The sequence below is a fragment of the Anabrus simplex genome, chromosome 1 (genome assembly GCF_040414725.1).
Source record: "Anabrus simplex isolate iqAnaSimp1 chromosome 1, ASM4041472v1, whole genome shotgun sequence".
Lineage (NCBI taxonomy): Eukaryota > Metazoa > Arthropoda > Insecta > Orthoptera > Tettigoniidae > Anabrus > Anabrus simplex.
The window spans coordinates 380,461,262-380,483,706 of NC_090265.1; positions in this window are offsets into that span (position 1 = coordinate 380,461,262).

Here is a 22,445-nt window from a genome sequence, read left to right on the forward strand (position 1 = left end):
CATCTCCAGGACACTGCCCTTGAGGCGATAGAGGTGGGATTCCTCGCTGAGTCCGGGTGAAAAACCGACCCTGGAGGGTAAACAGATTAAGAAGAAGAAGAAGAAGAAAACAACTCAGCCATACGCCGCCTAACAGAGGACAGTTTCTCTATCATCTTATTCCTGAACACAGTAGCTAAATCCATGTTTTTTATTATTTCAATGTAATATCAAGCTCCACGGAAACACCTTTGTAATAGACCCTACGAATATTTATGTTTGGGATTAAAATATTTCCCTTTTTCAGAAAAGTATTGTATTTTTATTTATTGCATTTATTTTTATAATAATGTAGTTATTTAAGTAGCGTACATTTCATAACTTCCTTGGTTCTGCTGTCAGTCGTTACCTTGTTACTCAAGTCATTCGGGAGATAGTGGGTTCGAACCCAACTGTCGGCAGCCCTGAAGAGGGTTTTCCATGGTTTCCCATTTTCACACCAGGCAAATGCTGGGGCTGTACCTTAATTAAGGCCACGGTCACTTCCTTCCTACTCCTAGCCCTCTCATATCCCATCGTCGCCGTAGGACCTATCAGTGTCCGAGCAACGTAAAGCAAAAACAAAAACAGAAACATATATATAGGCCTATATATACAGTATTATCCTAATGCTGTTTCAAACTTGATTTCCTTCAAACTCCATTTCGTAATCTGATATTGCTCCTATTGCTGAAATAATAATAATAGCAATTATTAATATTACAATAATAAAGGGGAGAAGAAGAAGAAGAAGAAACGCATTAACTGCATGGCTAACGCATTCTGTTCTTCCGCAGAGCACATGCCGGGATTGGGGGAGGTGAACAGGACTGACAATAGACAGATGTGTTTCGAGATCTGCAAACTCGAAGCTTGGCGGGGAAAAACAGTGTCATAAAATGCAGATCAGTCCCATAATTCTTTCCTTTTGTCCGTTTCCAGCAGCACGCTTAGACAGAAACATGTTAGAAGGGTGGAAATAACAGAATTGTCCCTTTTTGTGGCTGAGTCCATAATTCATGGCAGACAGCAAGAAGAAAGACAGAAATGTTAACGTTGTGTTGTGCAGGGTTAGTGATGCTCCGTATCAGTACCATTGTCATTTGTCATAATCTGCGGAGACAGTGGAATTGGAAAGGATTCTCTACTCGACAAACTAGTGACGTTTTTGTCACTGTATTTTAATTTATTTCCTCTTTCTGGTTCGAATAAGCATTATCTATCAGGAAGGAAGACGATGTGGAAATTTTGGGGTTCTCTATCGTTATCTGGCTTGGTGGACCAGTGATAAGACTGTCCAACCCATGATCCCAAGTGTGTGGGTTCGATCGTGGTCGAGGTGTATGTGAACTGGTTGTAATGGGTAACCAAATTTTCACGCTCCTTCGAATGGTTTGTAGGTACAGTATTGTTACTATGCTTACCTCCAGGAATGAACTTCCTGGTTTATTGCCCAATAAAAGAAGCGAACCCTATTCCTCATTTTACTGGACACGTATGACAATTCTAGGGGCAAAGTTGTGTCTACCGAGCTCGATAGCTGCAGTCGGCTTAAGTGCGGCCAGTATCCAGTAATCGGGAGATAGTGGGTTCGAGCCCCACTGTCGGCAGCCCTGAAGATGGTTTTCCGTGGTTTTCCATTTTCACACCAGGCAAATGCCGGGGCTGTACCTTAATTAAGGCCACGGTCGCTTCCTTCCAATTCCTAGGCCTTTCCTGTCCCATCGTCGCCATAAGACGTATCTGTGTCGGTGCGACGTAAAGCAAAATAGCAAAAAAAAAAAAGTTGTGTCTGGCATTACTTGCACTTAGTAAGTATTCTCAGATTTTCTTACTGAAGAATGGTCAAATGTCTTCGCACTCCAAAACATGGTTATTTGTATGTTAAAGCTGCCTTCACACGTACCACTTTGTAACTGCAAAACTGTGATTCTTGAGTGGTTCGGCTGTAGTTACAATCGACTACTCTCTTCGTCACTGGCAGTGGTCGAACGCAATTCACACGTAGACCTATTATTTTGCAACCACACGCCAACCACTTTAGTCGTTCTCTTTGTTTCCAGCCGGTAATACATATTTCCTTTCTATGAATTAGTTATTATTAATTAATTGAAACTTATCATCGTACATTCTCAAAGACTGATACAGTATATGAAACTGACTTTCACTCCTGTTTTCTATAATAGGATTGATCCAATAAACTCGATTTCAATGACGCCATCTTCGTCGACGTAACAAAAGCAACAGTAAATGCTTCCTCTTCGAAATCCATTTCAGTACTGTGTATTTACGGGTGTAGAGTGATTGGATTATGGTCGATAAGAACTTCAAATAACCACAAAGAACCACGTAATTGTGGTTATGAGTGATCAATTGTAACCACAGTCCGACTCTTTGGCTGAACAGTCAGCGTACTGGCCTTCGGTTCAGAGGGTCCCGGGTTCGATTCCCGGGCGAGTCAGGGATTTTAACCTTAATTGGTTAATTCCAGTGGCTCGGGGGCTGGGTGTATGTCTTCATCATCATTTCATACTCATCACGACGCGCAGATCGCCTACGGGAGTCAACTAGAAAGACCTACAATTGGCGAGCCGAACCCGTCCTGGGATATCCCGGCACTAAAAGCCATACGACATTTCATTTCAATTGTAACCACAGCTGAACCACTCAAGAAGAACCACAGTTTTGCAGCTACAAAGTAGTTTGTGTGAAGGCAGGCTAAAGGACTCTGATGGTGCACACAGCATACCCGACAAAATAAACTAACAATAAGCCATGTGAACCATCCAGCAAATTTCTGCTTTCGCTGCTAGTTAACAGCACAATTGGGACACTGAAATTGGTAGACAGGCCCATTAGAAGATCAGCATCCCAGTAGCCGAGGCCATGCGATTATCATTATTATTATTATTATTATTATTATTATTATTATTATTATTATTATTATTATTATTATTATTATTAGGCTATTATTATTATTATTATTATTATTATTATTATTATTATTATTATTATTAGGCTATTATTATTATTATTATTATTATTATTATTATTATTATTATTATTATTATTATTATTATTATTATTATTAAACCCTCCTGCTGGTCATGATCGTTAAGGCGTGAAGTCTATATGGTCTGACACCGTGGTTAGCCGGTTCGAGTCCCGTTGATCGAAAATGATTTCACCATCAGAATGTTGGCCAGCAGAGTAGAAGTGTAGTAGTGTACAATTTTTAATTACTAGACTGCGTGCCAAAAGTCTGGATTAAATTTCAAACTTCTCCGCAGTGTTCATATGGGGTGAGGACTTATGACGCTGTTGGATGGAAACATTAAGCGTTGAGCAGACCCCTTGGTGCTATTCGACAGGAGTAGGCTATGAGCCGCCGCCGGGTTTCACCTCTCGCTTCTTACTATCATATATTACGTCATTCATCTCATCTCATCAACACCTCTGTGATGAGGTCAGAAAGGGCATCCGGTGTTAAAAACTCGCTACGAAGTAACGACCCCGTAAAGAAATGGGACAAGGGGCGTGACTTCTAATGCAAGAGTTAAAAAAAAAAAAAGAAAGCAAATAGAGAAAAGCTGACTTAGCAGAATTAGTTAACCCTCCAAGTGGCAAACGCCTGATATCAGGCGTTTTATGCGTTTGCCCAGTGGCAACGCCTGATATCAGGCGTTTTGACATGCTCTTTATTTTATTTTGATAATCGAAAGGCAAGTATTCCCCCGTCTTCTCAATAAACTCATGGGTGTTGTAAAGGAAAACCAGGAGAAGAATATTGAAGTTGGCTTTAAGAAATCTGGCATTATTCCTCTGAACTGTGAGGAAGTGCTGGAATGTCTTCCAAGTACTAATGCTGGCAATGATAACACTCATGCCGACACTAAGGCAGGTGATGATTCAATCCTGTCTGTTCCTAATGAACTGCGCTACAATGACCAGCCAAAAACACCAGTTCGGAGGCGAAACTGAATGTTGTCCCGGGTAAGAGTGTCATGGTAACAGATATTCGTTCTAAGGATGACAATTCCGTAAGCAGTGGAGATGATATTCATTACATGCAGTACCAAGATGAGTGAAAGAAAACATGCAAGTGATCATTAATTATTACAGATACCAACAGAACGGAATTATCCAGGTGTGACAAACGAACCAGAAACATTGAAGAAGTTTGCATTAATGGAGAAAAGCTCACTGGTGTTTACAGGAAAGGAGAGATTCGGTCTGGTTATTGGGTTGTTGCAGTTCTTCACTTCAAGTGTCAGAAGTAAGTGTAAAATTCACTAATACCTCACAACGGAAGTTGATAGTGGTAAGATGTTCAAGTGGCCTGAGGTCGATGACATGTGCAATCTGAATTTGCGAGCAATACCGGTAATTGGTGTTGTGGAACCACCCACTACAGAACGAAGAGGACTGTTGAAATTCCAATCTGTTGACTTCAGCTCGTGGTGATCTTAACATTTAATTAATCAATCAATCAATACTGATCTGCATTTAGGGCAGTCGCCCAGGTGGCAGATTCCCTATCTGTTGCTTTCCTAGCCTTTTCCGAAAGGATTTCAAAGAAACTGGAAATTTATTGAACATCTCCCTTGGTAAGTTATTCCAATCCCTAACTCCCCTTCCTATAAATGAATATTTGCCCCAGTTTGTCCTCTTGAATTCCAACTTTATCTTCATATTGTGATCTTTCCTACTTTTATAAACGCCATTCAAACCTATTCGTCCACTAATGTCATTCCACGCTATCTCTCCGCTGACAGCTCGGAACATACCACTTAGTCGAGCAGCTCTTCTTCTTTCTCTCAATTCTTCCCAACCCAAACATTTCAACATTTTTGTAACGCTACTCTTTTGTCGGAAATCACCCAGAACAAATCGAGCTGCTTTTCTTTGGATTTTTTCCAGTTCTTGAATCAGGTGATCCTGGTGAGGGTCCCATACACTGGAACCATACTCTAGTTGGGGTCTTACCAGAGACTTATATGCACTCTCCTTTACATCCTTACTACAACCCCTAAACACCCTCATAACCATATGTAGAGATCGGTACCCTTTATTTACAATCCCATTTATGTGATTACCCCAGTGAAGATCTTAATGTGTTCATCTATAAAATGTATCACAGTACTTGTAAGTTAGTGTCAGCCATGATCATTTTTGTATAAATATTAGTCATTAAACTAGAATTACTTTATGACACATGCATATTGCTCCTTTTCACCCATTGTGAAAGTAGAATAAAATTTTGCACAGGTTTACATTTACTCCACCCCGGCAGTGGAGTTGAATAGGAATGTTGATATTTATAGATATAGGGTAGATTTTTTTTTACAATTTGTTTTACGTCGCACCGACGCAGGTAGGTCTTACGGCGACGATATGATAGGAAAGGGCTAGGCGTGGGAAAGAAAGCGGCCGTGGCCTTAATTAAGGTACAGCCCCAGCATTTTCCTGGTGTAAAAATCGGAAACCAAAGAAAACCATTTTCAGGGCTGCCGACAGTGGGGTTCGAACCCACTATATACTATACGGATGCAAACGCGTAACTGCGCGCCCCTAACCACATGGCCCACTTGCCCGGTGGCTAGAAATTATAATGCAATTCCCAATTTATTTAAGGAAGAATAAGAAAACACGTGCAAAAATCTCCAAAAAGTATTCCATTTCTACGGTTTAAGGTTAGCGTTTCCACTAAAATGTTATGCGCGAAAATGGAACGCGGGTACTCATTCTAATGCTTAAATAATGTAAACAGTTGCCAGTTGTAAAAGTGATTATTCAAGCCCAGCTTATTAAATGTTAAATGTGTGTGTCAGTGCATGAAGAGCTTGTTTCAAAATGGACTTTATCAAGAGATGAATTGAAGGCTAGTTTTAATGTACATTTTTGTTCTGGTCCAGTTTTATTTCACATATTAGTTAATAAATATTTTATCCATCTTCTGTCGTGGTCTGCTTATCATCGTTGTCTTGTCCAATATGTTAAGAATATATTATATTTCCCATCTCTTATATCCAAGGTATAATTTAATGAGTCCGCCTCTGTGGTGTAGTGGTTAGCGTGATTAGCTGCCACCCCCGGAGGCCCGGGTTCGATTCCCGGCTCTGCCACGAAATTTGAAAAGTGGTACGAGGGCTGGAACGGGGTCCACTCAGCCTCGGGAGGTCAACTGAGTAGAGGTGGGTTCGATTCCCACCTCAGCCATCCTGGAAGTGGTTTTCCGTGGTTTCCTACTTCTCCTCCAGGCGAATGCCGGGATGGTACCTAACTTAAGGCCACGGCCGCTTCCTTCCCTCTTCCTTGCCTATCCCTTCCAATCTTCCCATCCCCACCAAGGCCCCTGTTCAGCATAGCAGGTGAGGCCGCCTGGGCGAGGTACTGGTCATACTCCCCAGTTGTATCCCCCGACCAAGAGTCTGAAGCTCCAGGACACTGCCCTTGAGGCGGTAGAGGTGGGATCCCTCGCTAAGTCCGAGGGAAAAACCGAACCTGGAGGGTAAACAGATGATGATGATGATGATGATGATGATAATTTAATGAATTATTTTTGTACCGGTTGGTACACCCATACGCCGCACATTTGAATTTTCCGCCTTAAAGTACTCCTCTACTGGAGAAACTCTGAACCTTATAAACTGAATCAATGCAACCATTTATCTGAAGATGTCACTGTGTTAATTTCAAATTGTTTTTGTTTACTAATTATCAAGAAATGTGGACATTCTCTCACAGATGTCTCTACCAAAAACTATGATCATGCACCATGGTGCGAAGTGAAGGAACTTTTTTTGAAGATATTTTGTATTCATAAGTTGTTGTCTTTACTAAATTTCGTTCTTTCGTTGGTGGGTTGGCAATATTAATCCTTTCTTTCCGCCTGTTTTGAATTTACCCAATCAGGAATTTCTGTAATTAATTTCCCTCCAATCACAGGTTTCTTCTTCATTTTTTTGACTTGTAACTTTTAGCCGACCAATAAACGTCTGTGGGTGTGTCTTAATCATTCATGAAAGGTCTCGAATCTTCCACGAGGGTATTAAAACTGCTGATTTTCTTGTCTCCCGGCCACTTCAACAACATCTAGCTTAGTGTATGGAAGTATAGCAGGGGGCGGGAAGCACCTCTTCCTTCGGGCAGCAGCTCTCCAACAAGGTAATGGCCGTTTAACATCTTTCTTTTTTCCTTGCTAGCTCAGCAGTTTAACCCGCGGGGCAGGTTCGAAAACCTTTAATATGTAACCTATAGCTTAAAACATGTAAACGTTTTCCTATCTTGTAAAACTTCATTTATCTTCAACTGTAATTCGGGGATAGAGAGTGCTTTACCCTCTCGAGCTCCCCTTCATTTTGAATTTGAGGTGACTACGTTTTCGTAACCGTTTTTCTCTTCCTTCTTAATCTGTTAAATTTATTTTGTATACAAATCACCTCCATAGATTGGGATTAGCCCCTGTGCAATAGGCCTAGTGGCTCTTAGGTTTTAATATGTGTATTTAGGAGTGCTAATTCACGCCTCCATTCCTTTTGCGTTTTGGGCCATTTAAATTAACCTAGTATTTGTCCACTAAGGCCCGGTAGATTGGGTACAAGATACCCCTGTTTCCTTGTAAGTGTGCCTGAGGGCAGTTTGTAGTAAAGTCCGTTTATGGCCTTTTGATAGGCTTGAAAAATTGAGAGCGGGTCGGCTCCTTCTTGTATTTTGATAAGTGCCTCTAGAAGGCCTGATTGTGTTAGGTGGGAGCGAGTGCTCCTTGTGTGAAGGGGTTTTCTGCCCTTTTGATCAAGTGTGTACCGTGGTAAAGTGGAGCTAATAGCTCAAGGAATGTAAAACTGGGGCTTGAAGCCCAGAACGTGTGAAGATCCCTGAACTTGTGTTTGAGTTTGGAAAATCATACTTGTACCTGATTTTTGTTTTATTGTTATTTCACCTAGTGAAAATATGTTAAATTGCTTCTAAATCCTGACCTGCCTGGTCTTGGACCTTAATGTTGGTTGTTGGTTGACTTGTTGTTATTGGTTGAAGCCTAAAACTCCTTGTTAAATCTTGTTAAGTTTTGGTATTTTGTGAAAATATAACTTTTAGTGAAATTTTAATGCAGCTTTCGGACTTGTAATTAAACCCATTCCAGCCCGCACCTTCCTTCACCTCTGTTGATCCACCAAAATCTCGGAACAAGTGGTAGCAGAGCGTGGTTGAATGGGTCTCAATTTAGCCCCTTTTAACGGCTAAACATTGCTTTAGATTCGAACTCTAACAATTTTCTCCGTCGCTGGAATTTTTCGATTTTTCTAAATTTATAAAGTGTCTGTCATCATGTCCGGCCATCGCGATGTCCTCCATCCCGGCTATTTGTGCAAGGAGGAATTAATTTATGAATTAACTATTAGAAATGTTCAATCTGGAGGCACGGTTGCGGCCGATACCACCAAGCTTAAAGATTCGCTTGATTTGGCGATTAATATACCCATCTTGGGGGAAAAAGATATTGATGACGCTCTCTCCACGATCACGGATAATGCTACTGAGCTAGCATCAGTAGTTAGTTTTTTTGAAGGGGGTGATCCATCACCTAATCAACTTAAACGTGTACAAGCAAGATTGTTTCATTTTTACAATAGGGTTACTGATCTATTGTCTCTGAAGTTAAATGACATTCAAGGGAAGGAGGCTAGTGCTGTTCTCGAAAACCTTTCTAAATTGTCCAGTAAGGGTAGCCTATTGTTAACAGGGGCAGTACCCCCCAAACCCGACCAACCCACTCTGGTAAACGTAGTTAGCGAGGAGCATTCTCCCACGGGGGAAGAAACTAGGAAATCTGTAGGAGTCCAACAAACATCTGCCCCATTACAAACTGAGTCCGGTCGTCGCATGTCCATTCCACCCTTTGTGTTGAATAATGCACCCTTTGAAACAGCTTCTACAACCCATAGACCGTTACCTACTATGTCACCCGGGTTCAGTAGTTTGCCTCATCCATTAGCAATGTTGCTCAGGGGTATTTCTAAGTTTTCTGTTAACTCCACCAGTGATGTTATTTCATTCCTAAGGTTTTTAGTTGAGTTCCAAGATCACGCTCTTGTATTTTCTCTTTCTCCGTGTCAAAGTTTGCAGATTATTTATCCCTATTCCATTGGTGTTCTCTCTGACAAAATAGTAAGAGCCATTACTGATCAATCCTCTATAGAAGACTTCCACGCGCATCTATTAGCAAACTTCATTCCAGCTAGGGCAAGGTCTTTTCTAATTCAGAAGTACTATTATCGTGTACAGCGTCTGGATGAAAACCTTGCCGATTTCATCCAAGACATTAAATTCTACACAAGGGTATTTGCTCTACATTTCTCTGTAGATCAAATTGTACAGGCTATTGTGGAAGGCATTTCCCCATCATATAGGTCATACTTGTGTTTTGCGTCGCGTCCGCAATCTTTTGCCGAATTAGAAGCTATGGCTGTCTCCGCTGAGGGAGTTAAATATGCTGACACACTACGTGTGGCGAAGGAGCCCCCTCCTTCTTTAAGTAATCTTCGGCCTCCACCTCGCCGAACCATCGTAACCCGCAAATGTTATGCTTGTGGGTCTGCAGACCATCTCCGCAACAAGTGCCCTTTGATCAAATCCAACGGGGCAAAGAATGGAGAAGGATCATCTCGAGGTTGTTTTAAATGCGGCACCTTTTCCCATATTGCCAAGAATTGCCCGAATTCTAATAGCACTCCCTCCTGCTCAACTTCGGGTGCAACTTCCACCAACAATCAAAAGTGACTAGTGGCTTCGGCTGAGTCGGCTAACTCATCTTTCCGAGGCTCAGCCCCAAGTAAATCAGCCGAAATCTCAGGCTCAGAACATGGTAGGAAGTCTTCTAACCCCGCATTTGAATGCCTTAAAGAATGTCTTAGGATTGCGGAGGATTCACCCACTCCTGTACCATTTCTCAAAATTGAATTAAATAATGAGCCTGTAACTGCTCTTTTAGACTCAGGCAGTGTCTGTTCCATTATTTCGGCTGAATGGTATTCCAAATTAAAATCTGTTTGTAAATTTTCCGATTTTTGTTCGTCTTCGGTTCAATGCATTTCGGCTAACACTTCCCCGTTAGAAATTTTAGGTTTTCTGTATGCCAAAATTAGAATTGCTAATTTTACTTGGAAAGTTAAACTGTTCGTGGCTAAGCACTTGTCTTGCCCCATTATATTAGGAGCGGATTTCATGTCTCACACCGGCCTTGTGCTCGACATTCAGAGCAAGTCGTGCACCTTCAAATTTGCTTTTAATTGTAAAATCCCCTTATTGAAATGTAATTCTGTATCATGTTCATCTATTTCGCCTACCCAGAATGATATGTTGTTAGACCTTAGACATCTACCTGAGGAGCAGGCTGAAAGCATTCGCAAGTTGTGTCAGTCGTTTCCAGAAGTTTTCTCTGATACTCTTGGTGTTACTGACCTCATCGAATACAAGATTGAGGTTACGGATTCAATCCCTGTTAGGTTTCCTCCTTATAGGTTATTTCCACCTAAAATGAAGGCTCTGAAAGAAATCATTGATCAGATGTTGAAAGATGGCATAATTCGGCTCTCCATGTCGGCGTATTCATCGCCTATTTTCCTAGTTCCGAAACCCCAAGCTGGCTTCAGGCCTGTGATTGATTATAGGGCTCTCAATCGGAAGGTGGTGTTACAATCTGTGCCCCTTCCAGACCTTCACTCTTGTTTTTCATGGTTTCGAAAGGCTAAATTCTTCACCATCTTAGACCTCAATCAGGCTTATAACCGGATCCCTCTGGCGGAAGAATCTAAACATCTTACAGCGTTTGCCACTGATTGGAACTTGTACGAATACAACCGCGTGCCCTTCGTGCTCCCCACGGGAGCAGCTGTACTTACGAGATTGCTAGATAGGGTCTTCTCCGACATCACATTTGAGTACTTGTACCATTATCTTGATGATGTCGTCGTATTTTCGGAGACCTTTGAAGAACATCTAGATCATCTGAAAGAAGCCCTTAATCGCCTTCGTAAGGCAGGGTTAACAGTTAAGGTGTCCAAAGTTGCTTTCGCTAAACCTTTCATGTCATTTCTAGGGCATATTGTGTCGCCTGATGGTGTCGCTGTAGATCATTCTAGAACACAGGTTATCCGTGATTTCAAACCTCCTAAGGACATCAAAGGAATTGTCAGATTCATTGGTATGGTGAATTTCTTCAGGAAATTTATTCCTAACTTCGCTAATAGAGCGGCACCCTTGAACTTACTTCGTAGGAAAGGCGTCAAGTTTGAGTGGGGTCCTTCTCAACAAGCCACTTTCGAAGATCTCAAATTAGCTCTGTGTAATGCCCCTATTCTTGCCATGCCTGATTTCTCAAAGAAATTCATCGTCCAAACCGACGCGTCGTCGTCGCCGGTGGCTGCAGTCCTTCTTCAAGAGACTGAACTAGGGAGGTGACCCATCGCCTATGCGCCTAGAACTTTATCGGCTCAAGAAGTCAAGTATTCCATTTATGAACTTGAAGGTTTGGCAGTCTTATTTGCCCTAGAAAAGTTCCGCCTCTATTTGGAACATGTCAAGTTCGACTTGGAGACTGATAACCAAGCCTTAAGTTGGGTCTTAGGTAGGCCGCGTCGCACTGGTCGCATAGCCCGCTGGGCCATCAGAATTTCTGCCTTCCAATTTGATGTTAGGCATATAGGAGGCTCTGAAAATGTTGTTGCTGACGGACTAAGCCGTATGTTTTCCAAAGAGGTAGAGCCCCTTGAACAGAAAGACAGTTCTTCACTTCCCGAGTCCATATCTCCTGGTGTAAATGCCATTCTAACAGATGCGCCCATGTTGTTTAAGGATCTTGAAAAATATCAACATGAAGATCCGACGCTGGCCCCTATTATGGAAACCCTTTCTTCTGGTGAACATGTCATCCCTTATGTATTGAAGAATGGTGTTTTATGTTGCCCGTCGGGGCATGATAAGATGATGAAAGTTGTGGTTCCAGCTGTCCTTGTACCTATGATCTTCAAATACTACCATGAGACCCCATTAGGGGGCATTTAGGCATCTTCAAAACTTGAGAAAAGATCCGAGAAATGTTCATTTGGAAAGGTATGGACGGTGAAATTCGTGAATTGGTAAAAGCTTGTAAAACTTGTTGGCTGAGTAAACCTACCATGTCCACTAAGCTAGGTTTATTGTCTTCTCACCAAGCGTCACGCCCCATGGAACGTCTTTACATCGACTACGTAGGAAACTTCCCCCAATCTAAGGGGAACGCCAACAAATTCATCCTTGTGTGTGTAGATGGTTTCACAAGATTTTCCTGGTTATTTCCGACTAAGCTGGCTACTGCTCAGTCCACCATTTCGTGTTTAAATTCCATATTCGCTTCCTTTGGTCCGTGTCAATATATTGTTTCTGACAATGCTAAAGCTTTCACCTCCAATCTCTTCCGTAAATTCTGTTTTGATCTGTCCATCTCTCATGTGACTACTTCTGCATACTATCCTCAACCATCTCTAGCTGAACGGGTCAATCGTAATCTTAGATCGGCTCTAATTGCCTATCATCATGATGATCATTCTAGGTGGGACACGTCCTTGCATTGGTTAGCTTTCGCTTTGAATTCAGCGGTTCATGAATCTCATAAGTTTACTCCTGCTTCCTTGATGTTTAAGTTTGTACCCAACATGCCGCTCTCTAACCTTTGGTCTCTTAGTGATATTCTACCTGAGACATTAGATCCAGATAATATTAGAGATCTTTGGAAGAAGGCCAAGGCCAATCTTAAAATTTCTCATGAAAAGGTAAGGGAAAGATATAATCGTGGTCGGAGGCCCACCAATTTAAAGGTAGAAGACCAAGTTCTGGTCAAAAATTTTGTTCCCGCGGGCAAGCTTGCCCCCAGATTTCATGGGCCATGCACCGTTTTGGATTTCTTAACCCAAGTGACATTATTAGTAAGCAATCCAGCCACTGAGAGGATCTTTAGGGTACATATATCACAAATTAAACCCTTGTAGGGTCATTGTTAACTTAGCCATCTATGTGTTGCAGCGGCGTAAAGGTTATATTTTGTTTTTTTCAGAGGCTTTCTGCCCCAGTATAGTTTAATGGTTATTGTAATCAATATATGATGTAAGACCTTACCCACAGCCCGCGGGATATTCTGCTGTCCTTTCCTGTAAGGCCATACCAAGCTCCCGTCTCCTGCTAAACCATACCAGTGGCAATAAAAAAAATTTCCACGACGGTGACCCCACTGCCTCACCAACAAGATAGTACCCTAAAGCACTAGTTCCAACAACAATTCTGCCGCCCAGATTTTATTGTTTCAGTGTCCCCGCAGCCGTGCGGCGCCGTACCACCACCGAGGTGGGGTACGGGCCCACTCCACTCCCGTGATGTCTCCTGTACTACTTACAAATATAGTCAACTGATATACAGTATGTGGAATTACTTCAAATGATACTATACAACTGGTATAAGATTAATATTTACATTGCATTTATTTACTTATTAACTTTTTTTTTTTTACCCGTTCTGGAAAGTAAGTAGCATAACAACCTGCTGCGTCTTAACCAGAGCCCCTTTTACCACCAGTTTTCAGAGTTCCTGAAGTGTCTTCACAGCTACCGTAGTGGTCCCAGGGCCCTCGAAGTCCCCACTGTACTTCACCCCTACAGGCAGTCCCCTACTTTGGCTGTCCAAACTCCTTAGACCAGGGTATGGAATTAATTTATTCACACACATTTTTTTAATTTACTATAACCTGCACTGGTCGAATGCCCTCTAAGACTTCATTTATTTTCTCTGTTGCTGTTTATTCTCTTCTTGAATATCTGTACAGATTTTGGAAAAGGATCAAACACTACCCCTGGTAAACTGTTCCACTCCTTCACACCCTTCCCAATGAATGAAAATTTACCCCAATCGCTTCTGCTAAAATTCCTTCTAATTTTATATTTGTGGTCAGTCCTGCCGATATAATTATTTTCCAACTGAAGCCTCTCACGGATATCTCCCCATGCTTCTTCTCTTGTATAGGCTCTATATAATCCTTTAAGTCTAGTTTTCTCCCTTCTCTTACTTAAAGTTTCCCACCCAAGTTCCTTTAACATTTCTGATACACTACTTTTTCTCCTGAAATCCCCTGTTACAAATCTTGCTGCTTTCCTCTGCACACTATCTATTTCTTTTATTAGGTAATCTTGGTGAGGATCCCAAACACTGTTTGCATATTCCAATAATGGACGAACCATACTCAAGTAACTTTTTTCTTTTAATTCTTTGTTGCATCCTTTAAGTAGCCTCATTATGACATGTAACGATCTGTATGCTTTCCCAACAATGTCATCAACATGACTCTTCCAGTGCAAATTACTTTCAAATCTCACACCTAAGTATTTGCACTTGCCATCTTTTGGGATAACTACCTCATCCAAAGTATATTCAAATTCAGTTTTAAAGCTCCTGTTTGTAAAAGTTGTAACAGTTGATTTGCCTGCATTAACCTTCATATTATTTTCTTCAACCCATTGTTGGATACTTTTAAGGTCCCTTTGTAATTCTGAACAATCCTCAATGTTGTTTATTTCCCTATAAACAATTATGTCATCTGCATACAATCTTATTTTTGATTTTATATTGTTCCCTAAATCATTTGCGTATATTAAGAAAAGTAACGGACCGATTATACTACCCTGTGCAATTCCCTTCCAAACTTTCTCTTCCTGAGATACATTATTTCCTACTTTGACTTTCTGAATCCTTGAATTTAGAAATGTTTTTATCCAACGTGTAACCCTTACGTCCAATCCTATTCCCTCCAATTTCTTTAATAATATTCCATGTTCCACTCTATCAAAGGCTTTGGAAAGATCTATGGCTATGCAATCTAACTGACCTCCTGAATCCAATTGATCTGATATGTCCTGCTGAAATCCCACCAGTTGTGCCTCACAAGAAAATTTCTTTCTAATTCCATACTGGCTCCTCATGAACCAATTTTTATCATCACATATCCCTCTGATGTACTTTGATATTAAACTCTCCAGTATTTTACAAATTATACTAGTCAGGCTGATTGCTCTGTAGTTCTCTGGTTTCCTTTTATCACCCTTTCCTTTATAAATTGGTACTATTATAGATTCCTTCCATTTCTTTGGTATTACACTATTATTTATGACATAGTCAAAGAGAAATTTTAAATAAGGCCACCCCATTGTCTTTAATACCTCCCCAGTAATTTGATCACTTCCTGCTGCTTTTCCTCGCTGAAGCAGTTGGATTTCTCTGAAAATATCTCCATTTGTGAATGAGAAGTTTTTGTTTCCCTGTCTCTCTCCCTCTCTATCTTCTGTTTCGGTTTCCAACTCCTGACAATCATCTACTGAATCTCTGAATTTGACCAGGGGGTGAGGCCCGATGACAAAAATATTCATTTCTCTGAAACCATTCGATTTACGAAGTTAACATTTCAAGTGATATCCTAGGAGTTAAATAATAGACGGTTTGAAAAAATGAGGGGTGGTTGCAGAGGAGAGAAGGAGATGGGTGGGAGAGTGGACTGATATTATGACGATATAATGTGGTAAAAAATTATATGGAATGGTTAAAAGAGAAGGGGATATGAAGGAACACGATATGCCAAATGGTAAGTAAAGATGGCATGGAAATTGAGAAACAGGAGGAACTCAAACTGATGTGGAGGGAGTACTTTGGAGAACTGCTAAATCTAAATGAAACCTGAGAAGAGGAAGCGATTGAGAAGAATGAAGATTAACTACAAACAGAAATGGGCTTAACATGGAAGGAGGTAGTATTGATCCTATGACAATCGCTAATGGCTTTACGTCACACCGACACAGGTAGGTTTTATGGCGACGATGGAATAGGAAAGGCCTAGGAGTTGGAAGGAAGCGGCCGTGGACTTAATTAAGGTACAACCCCAGCATGTACCTGGTGTGAAAATGGGAAACCACGGAAAACCATCTTCAAGGCTGCCGACAGTGGGTTTCGAACCCACTATCTCCCGGATGCAAGCTCACAGCCGCGCGGCCCTAAGAGCACGGCTAATTCGCCCGGTCCTGTAACAATCAAAGTATTATTTGAACTGTATGTTTTCTTATGTTATCATTAAATGATGTGAGTAAGGAACTAGAATCACAGATAAGATATTTTGTGGATGGTATTATAATGTACAGAGCAGTAAATAAATTACAGGATTGTGAGTGACTGCAAAAAGATCTTGACAATTTACAACAGACAATATTATAGTAAACAGGATGAAAAGTCAGACTGTAAGTTTCACCAAATGAAAAAGTCTTCTCAGTTTTACATTTAAAAAGAAAATGGAATTCTTGACACTAGATTCTCAGTTTTAATTACTACATTGATGGGGCAAAAGTACTTCACAGAGATGACTGTAAGTACCTAACGGTTAAGGAAAAAATCTTCATTGGGGCAATCATAATTAATGAAGTTATAAATAAAGGTTACAGATCTCTTCATATTGCTAAGGACTTTCTTTGTAATGTCCCTCAGCAGCCCCAGTAACCATGGATGACAGTTCCACCTACATACAGAGACTTCACCAAAGCACTCAATCAACTAAAACCAAGAAAGGCTCTTGGTCCTGATAATATCCCTTTGGAACTGATACAAAATGGAAGTGTACCCTTGAATACTAGACTTTTCACACTCATCCTCTTGATTTGGGAAACTCAATAAGTACCTGACGACTTGAAGAATGCTACCATCATCACTATCTTCAAGAAAAGCTATCGTAGCGTATGTGGGAACTACCGTGGTACGGTATATCGCTTTTGTCAATTGCAGGTAAAATTCTCGCAAGAATTCTATTAAACCAGCTCAGAGAGGATTTTGCCAGAGTCTCAATGTGGTTTCCGAACCTCCAGAGGCACAACAGATATGATATTCTGTGCTAGACAACTCCAGGAAAAATGCAGAGAACAACAGCAACCTCTGTATTTAATTTTCTATGATTTGGAAAAAGCCTTTGATTCAGTACCAAGATCTGCTATGTGGAAAGTATTGAGACATTTTGGATGTCCTGAACATTATGTGGAATTGGTTCAAGCTCTTCATGATGGCATGTCTGGACAGGTTCTTCATGGTAACTCAGTATCAGATTCATTCCCAATCACTTATGGATTGAAACAAGGCTGTGTGCTTGCTCCTACACTCTTTGCACTGTACATGGCTGCCATGTTGCATGAATCATCTGCAAACAACTTAGGTATGGAGATTACATTTCATTTTAATGGAGGACACTGGAACAGGTTGATCACTTTTCATATCTTAGAATCATCTTGTCTAAACGGTGTACCTGGAACAAGACGTTGATAAAAGAATTGGTCTGCTCATGCAGCATTCAGATGGTTAATGCACAGAGTCTTCATGAATAATGACCTAAAACTGCATACCAAACTCATGATGTACAAAGCTGTTGTCATTTCCACGCTGCTGTATGGCTGTGAAACTTTGGACACTCTATCACCGTGACATCAAAAAAACTTGAGAGCTTCCACCAACAGAAAATGAGATTCAGCTTGAATATTAAGTGGGAGGACTATGTGACCAACACAGCAGTTCTTGACAAAGCACAGCTAAATAGCATTGAGGCAACAATCATTGCTCATCAACTGAGATGGTTAGGTCATGTTCACCACACGGGTGATACCAGGCTTCCCCACCAAATTCTTTATGGTGAACTTTGCTCCAGCAGTAGACCTCATGGAGCCCTTCTTAAGCGTTTTAAGGACCAGCTGAAACACATCATGAAGACAACTGGTATAGATATACAGACATGGGAAGAATGTGCTATGGACCGCTCACTGTGGTGGAACACTACATCCACTGCTGTCAACTTGTTTGAAAGAGAACGCCGCAGACATCAAGAGGCCAAGCGACAAGCAAGAAAACTCTGTCAATTACAACCCCACCCTCCTCCATCCATTCAATGTGATTTGTGTGGGCGTATGTTTTATGCCAGGATTGGTCTGTTTAGTCATCGTAAACACATCCATGAACTGAGTTGAACTGGTCAATGTATGCAGGAAGAAGCTACATTTACTCGGATCGAGTTTCAGCCGACGATGTGTGTAAAAGCAACATATGGAAGGCATTAGAAAAGAAAGGAACTAGGTACTAGGCTATTTGAAGGGTAAAGGTAATGTATCAAGGGAGTGTTTTTTTCTGTTTTTTTTTTTTGCTAGTTGCTTTACGTCGCACCGACACAGATAGGTCTTATGGCGACGATGGTACAGGAAAGGGATAGGAGTGGGAAGGAAGCGGCCGTGGCCTTAATTAAGGTACTGCCCCAGCATTTGCCTGGTGTGAAAATGGGAAACCACGGAAAACCATTTTCATGGCTGCCGACAGTGGGGTTTGAACCTACTATCTCCCGAATACTGGATACTGGCCGCACTTAAGCGACTGCAGCTATCGAGCTCGGTCAAGGGAGTGTGAGAACAGACTGGCTAGAACAGAATAGTCATTTGAAACAAGGAAGTGCACTGTCACCACTACTTTTCATTGCATACGTAGTAATGGATTATATAATAACAAGTGTGGCAGAAGAAATTCAGGAAAAAAGATGAAAGCAGTGGAATTTGCAGATGATTTGATGGTGTAAGTTATGTAAATAGGGAGGAGGAGGTTCAGGGGCCGTTGGATGCATGCGATGAAACAGTATAAGACGTGGCATGAAATGTGTTATAAAAAGTGATATAGTGCATACAGCCTTGGAGCTGGCATCAGACAGCCTCCTTAACCCGGTCCATGAGATGTCAGAGATGATCTGTGTTTACATGGATAAATCCTGTCAGGTGTGTCCACATCGCGGGGGTGAGCAACGGTACTGTAGTCGAAGCTACAGTAGTGGCCATGTTCTGGTGGGGACCCAGTTCCCTGGGTTATAACATGGGCCCTGTGCACAGGGATACATGTGAAGACCTTAACGGCAGTAAAGGCGTAAAATGAAAGTTTTTAATACAGTTGAACTGGCGGAGGAGGCAACACATCCATCTGGGGATAGTACAGAAAGAACCCTCTGCCTTGTGGGAAGAGGAGGTATCCTCAAAGGCTAAGAGAGTAAACCCTGAAAAATATCCTCTGATGCATTAGGCTTAGCAGGTCAGCAGAAGAGTATTATTATGTATTTCTTTCAATCTAAGAATGAGCCTCGGATGGAAGAATAAAACAAATTTAGGCCAGACTCCATGCATACTTGGAATGAATGACAATAGAGTGGAACATGGAATATTATTAAAGAAATTGGAGGGAATAGGATTGGATGTAAGGGTTACACATTGGATAAAAACATTTCTAAATTCAAGGGTTCAGAAACAAAGTAGGAAATAATGTATCACAGGAAGAGGAAGTTTGGAAGGGAATTGCACAGGGTAGTATAATCGGTCCGTTACTTTTTTTAATATACGCAAATGATTTAGGGAATAATATAACATAAAAAATAAGATTGTATGCAGATGACATAATTGTTTATAGGGAAATAAATAACATTGAGGATTGTTCAGAATTACAAAGGGACCTTGAGATTATCCAACAATGGGTTGAAGAAAATAATATGAAGGTTAATGGAGGCAAACCAATTGTTACAACATTTACAAACAGGAGTTTTAAAACTGAATTTGAATATACTTTGGATGAGGTAGTTATCCCAAAGGATGTCAAGTGCAAGTACTTAGGTGTGAGATTTGAAAGTAATTTGCACTGGAAGGGTCATGTTGATGACATTGTTGGGAAAGCATACAGATCGTTACATGTCATAATGAGGCTACTTAAAGGATGCAATAAAGAATTAAAAGAGAAAAGTTACTTAAGTATGGTTCGTCCACTATTGGAATATGCAAACAGTGTTTGGGATCCTCACCAAGATTACCTAATAAAAGAACTAGATAGTGTGCAGAGGAAAGCAGCAAGATTCGTAACAGGGGATTTCAGGAGAAAGTAGTGTTTCAGAAATGTTAAAGGAACTTGGGTGGGAAACTTTAAGTAAGACTAATAGGATTATATAGAGCCTGTACAGGAGAAGAAGCATGGGGAGATATCCGTGAGAGGCTTCATTTGGAAAATAATTATATCGGTAGGACTGACCACAAGTGTAAACTTAGGAGGAATTTTAGCAGAAGCAATTGGGGTAAATTTTCATTAATTGGGAAGGGTGTGAAGGAGTGGAACAATTTTCATTCATTGGGAAGGGCGTGAAGGAGTGGAACAATTTACCAGGGGTAGTGTTTGATCCTTTTCCAAAATCTGTACAGATATTCAAGAAGAGAATAAACAGCAACAGAGAAAATAAATGAAATGTTAGAGAGCATTCGACCAGTGCAGGTTATTGTAAATAAAAAAATGTGTGTGAATAAATTAATTCCATCCCCTGGTCTAAGGAGTTTGGACAGCCGAAGTAGGAGACTGCCTGTAGGGGTGAAGTACAGTGGGGACTTCGAGGGCCCTGGAACCGCTACGGTAGTTGTGAAGGCCCTTTAGGAACTCTAAAAAGTGGTGGTAAAAGCGGCTCTGGTTAAGACGCAGAAGGCCTTTATGCTACTTAGGTTCCAAAATGGGTAAAAAAATAAATAAATAAATAAATAAGTGCAATGTAAATTTTAACCTTATACCAGTTGTAATTCCACATACTGTATATGAGTTGACTATGTTTGTAAGTACAGGAGATATTATAAGTAGAATTTTGTAAAGAATATACATTTATTAAGGATGAGCTATGTGTTTAATTGAACAAATTGTTAGCATAGATTGTATAATATTGTATTCTAGGAAAATTTTCTTCTTCTCTTGTTAATTTAAAATTTAGTGTTTGATAATAATGGATTTTAGTGTACCATTTGCCACCGAGATAGACACCTCAATTGCAAATAAAGAGATTTTGATTTTGATTTGATGTCTCCAGAGTTTGAAGATAATCTGAAGAATACAGGAAGTAATATCAATGAAAGACAAAATACTCGTCCTGGATTAAAATACAAACATAAACTGAGAATGGGAACTCTAAACGTGATAATTGTGACAGACAAGAGTGAAGAGATTGTAGATATGGTAGAAAGAAGGTTCATATACTTGGATTGAGCAAGACAAAATGGAAAGGGATAAATTCAAAATTATTAAGAGGATGTTACAAACTGTACTGGCATGGTAATAGAAAGGAAGCATGAAATGGAATAGGTTTGGTGCTCCACAAAGATATCACACATTTGTAAGTGATGATAGCCAGAGTAAACTTAGGGAAGAATAGTTTTACGATAGTCCAAGTGTATGCCCTCCAGCAAGGATGCAGTGATGATGAGAAAACCGAGTTCCTGGATGATATGAAAGATGTAATACGAGAAGACAGTGTTATGATAACTAGGGATCTGAATGCCCAAGTTGGGGCCAATAGACCTGGGTACGAGTTGGTGATGGGCTCTTTTGATGTGGAACAAGAAATGCAGAGGGCGAACATATTCTAAATTTGTGCGTAAGCATTAATCTTTTAATAAAAAATACATTCTTCAAAAAATGGGATATCCATAAGATTACCAGATATGGCTGGGATGGGAAATCAAAGACAGTTATTGATTACCAGTATGTGATAACTGATAAATTAGACCTAATTGGAGAAAAAGTTAGGGATACTAAAGTTATCCCAGTGAAAGCTTGGATAGCAACCACAGACTAAATAGTGCAGTTAAAGCTACACCTGCAGTAAAGAGATTGCCAAAGATTAAAGAATGGAAACTGAAAAATGAAGAAATCAAGAGGGATTTTCAAAATTTGATTGTGACTAAATTGCCAAACTATGAGACAAGTAGTGTTGATGAAGAGTGGAATGCATTTAGAACAACAATAGTTAGCTGTGCTATAGAGGTATGTGGTAAAATGAAAGGTAAAGTCAAGGAGAAGAAAACAAGTTGGTGGAATGATGGAGCAAAGAATACAATTGAAGAAAGAAATATAGCAAAGAAAAAGATGTTGAGAAACATAATCAAGCTCAGGGAATTGTATCAAAGGATGATGAAAAAATAGGAAGACTGGAACAGGAATACAGGAATAAGAAACTCCAGGTAAAAAGAGTAATGAAAGAAGAAAAGGAGAAGAGCTGGGAACTGTTCACACAAATAATTAAGGAAGATAGTAACCAAACCAGAACATGTTATACAGGTCAATGAAAAGTAAAACATCAAATAGGGAAGAAATTAAAGATATTGAAACAGAGGACGAGACCATTATCAGAGACATGGTAGGAATCAGAGAAGAGATGAAGAGTTATTTTGAAAAATTATTGAATGGGGAGTGTGAACAAGAACTAGTTACCAAAGTCACCAATGAATTATCAGTCAATCACTACTGATCTGCATTTAGGGCAGTCTCTCAGGTGGCAAATT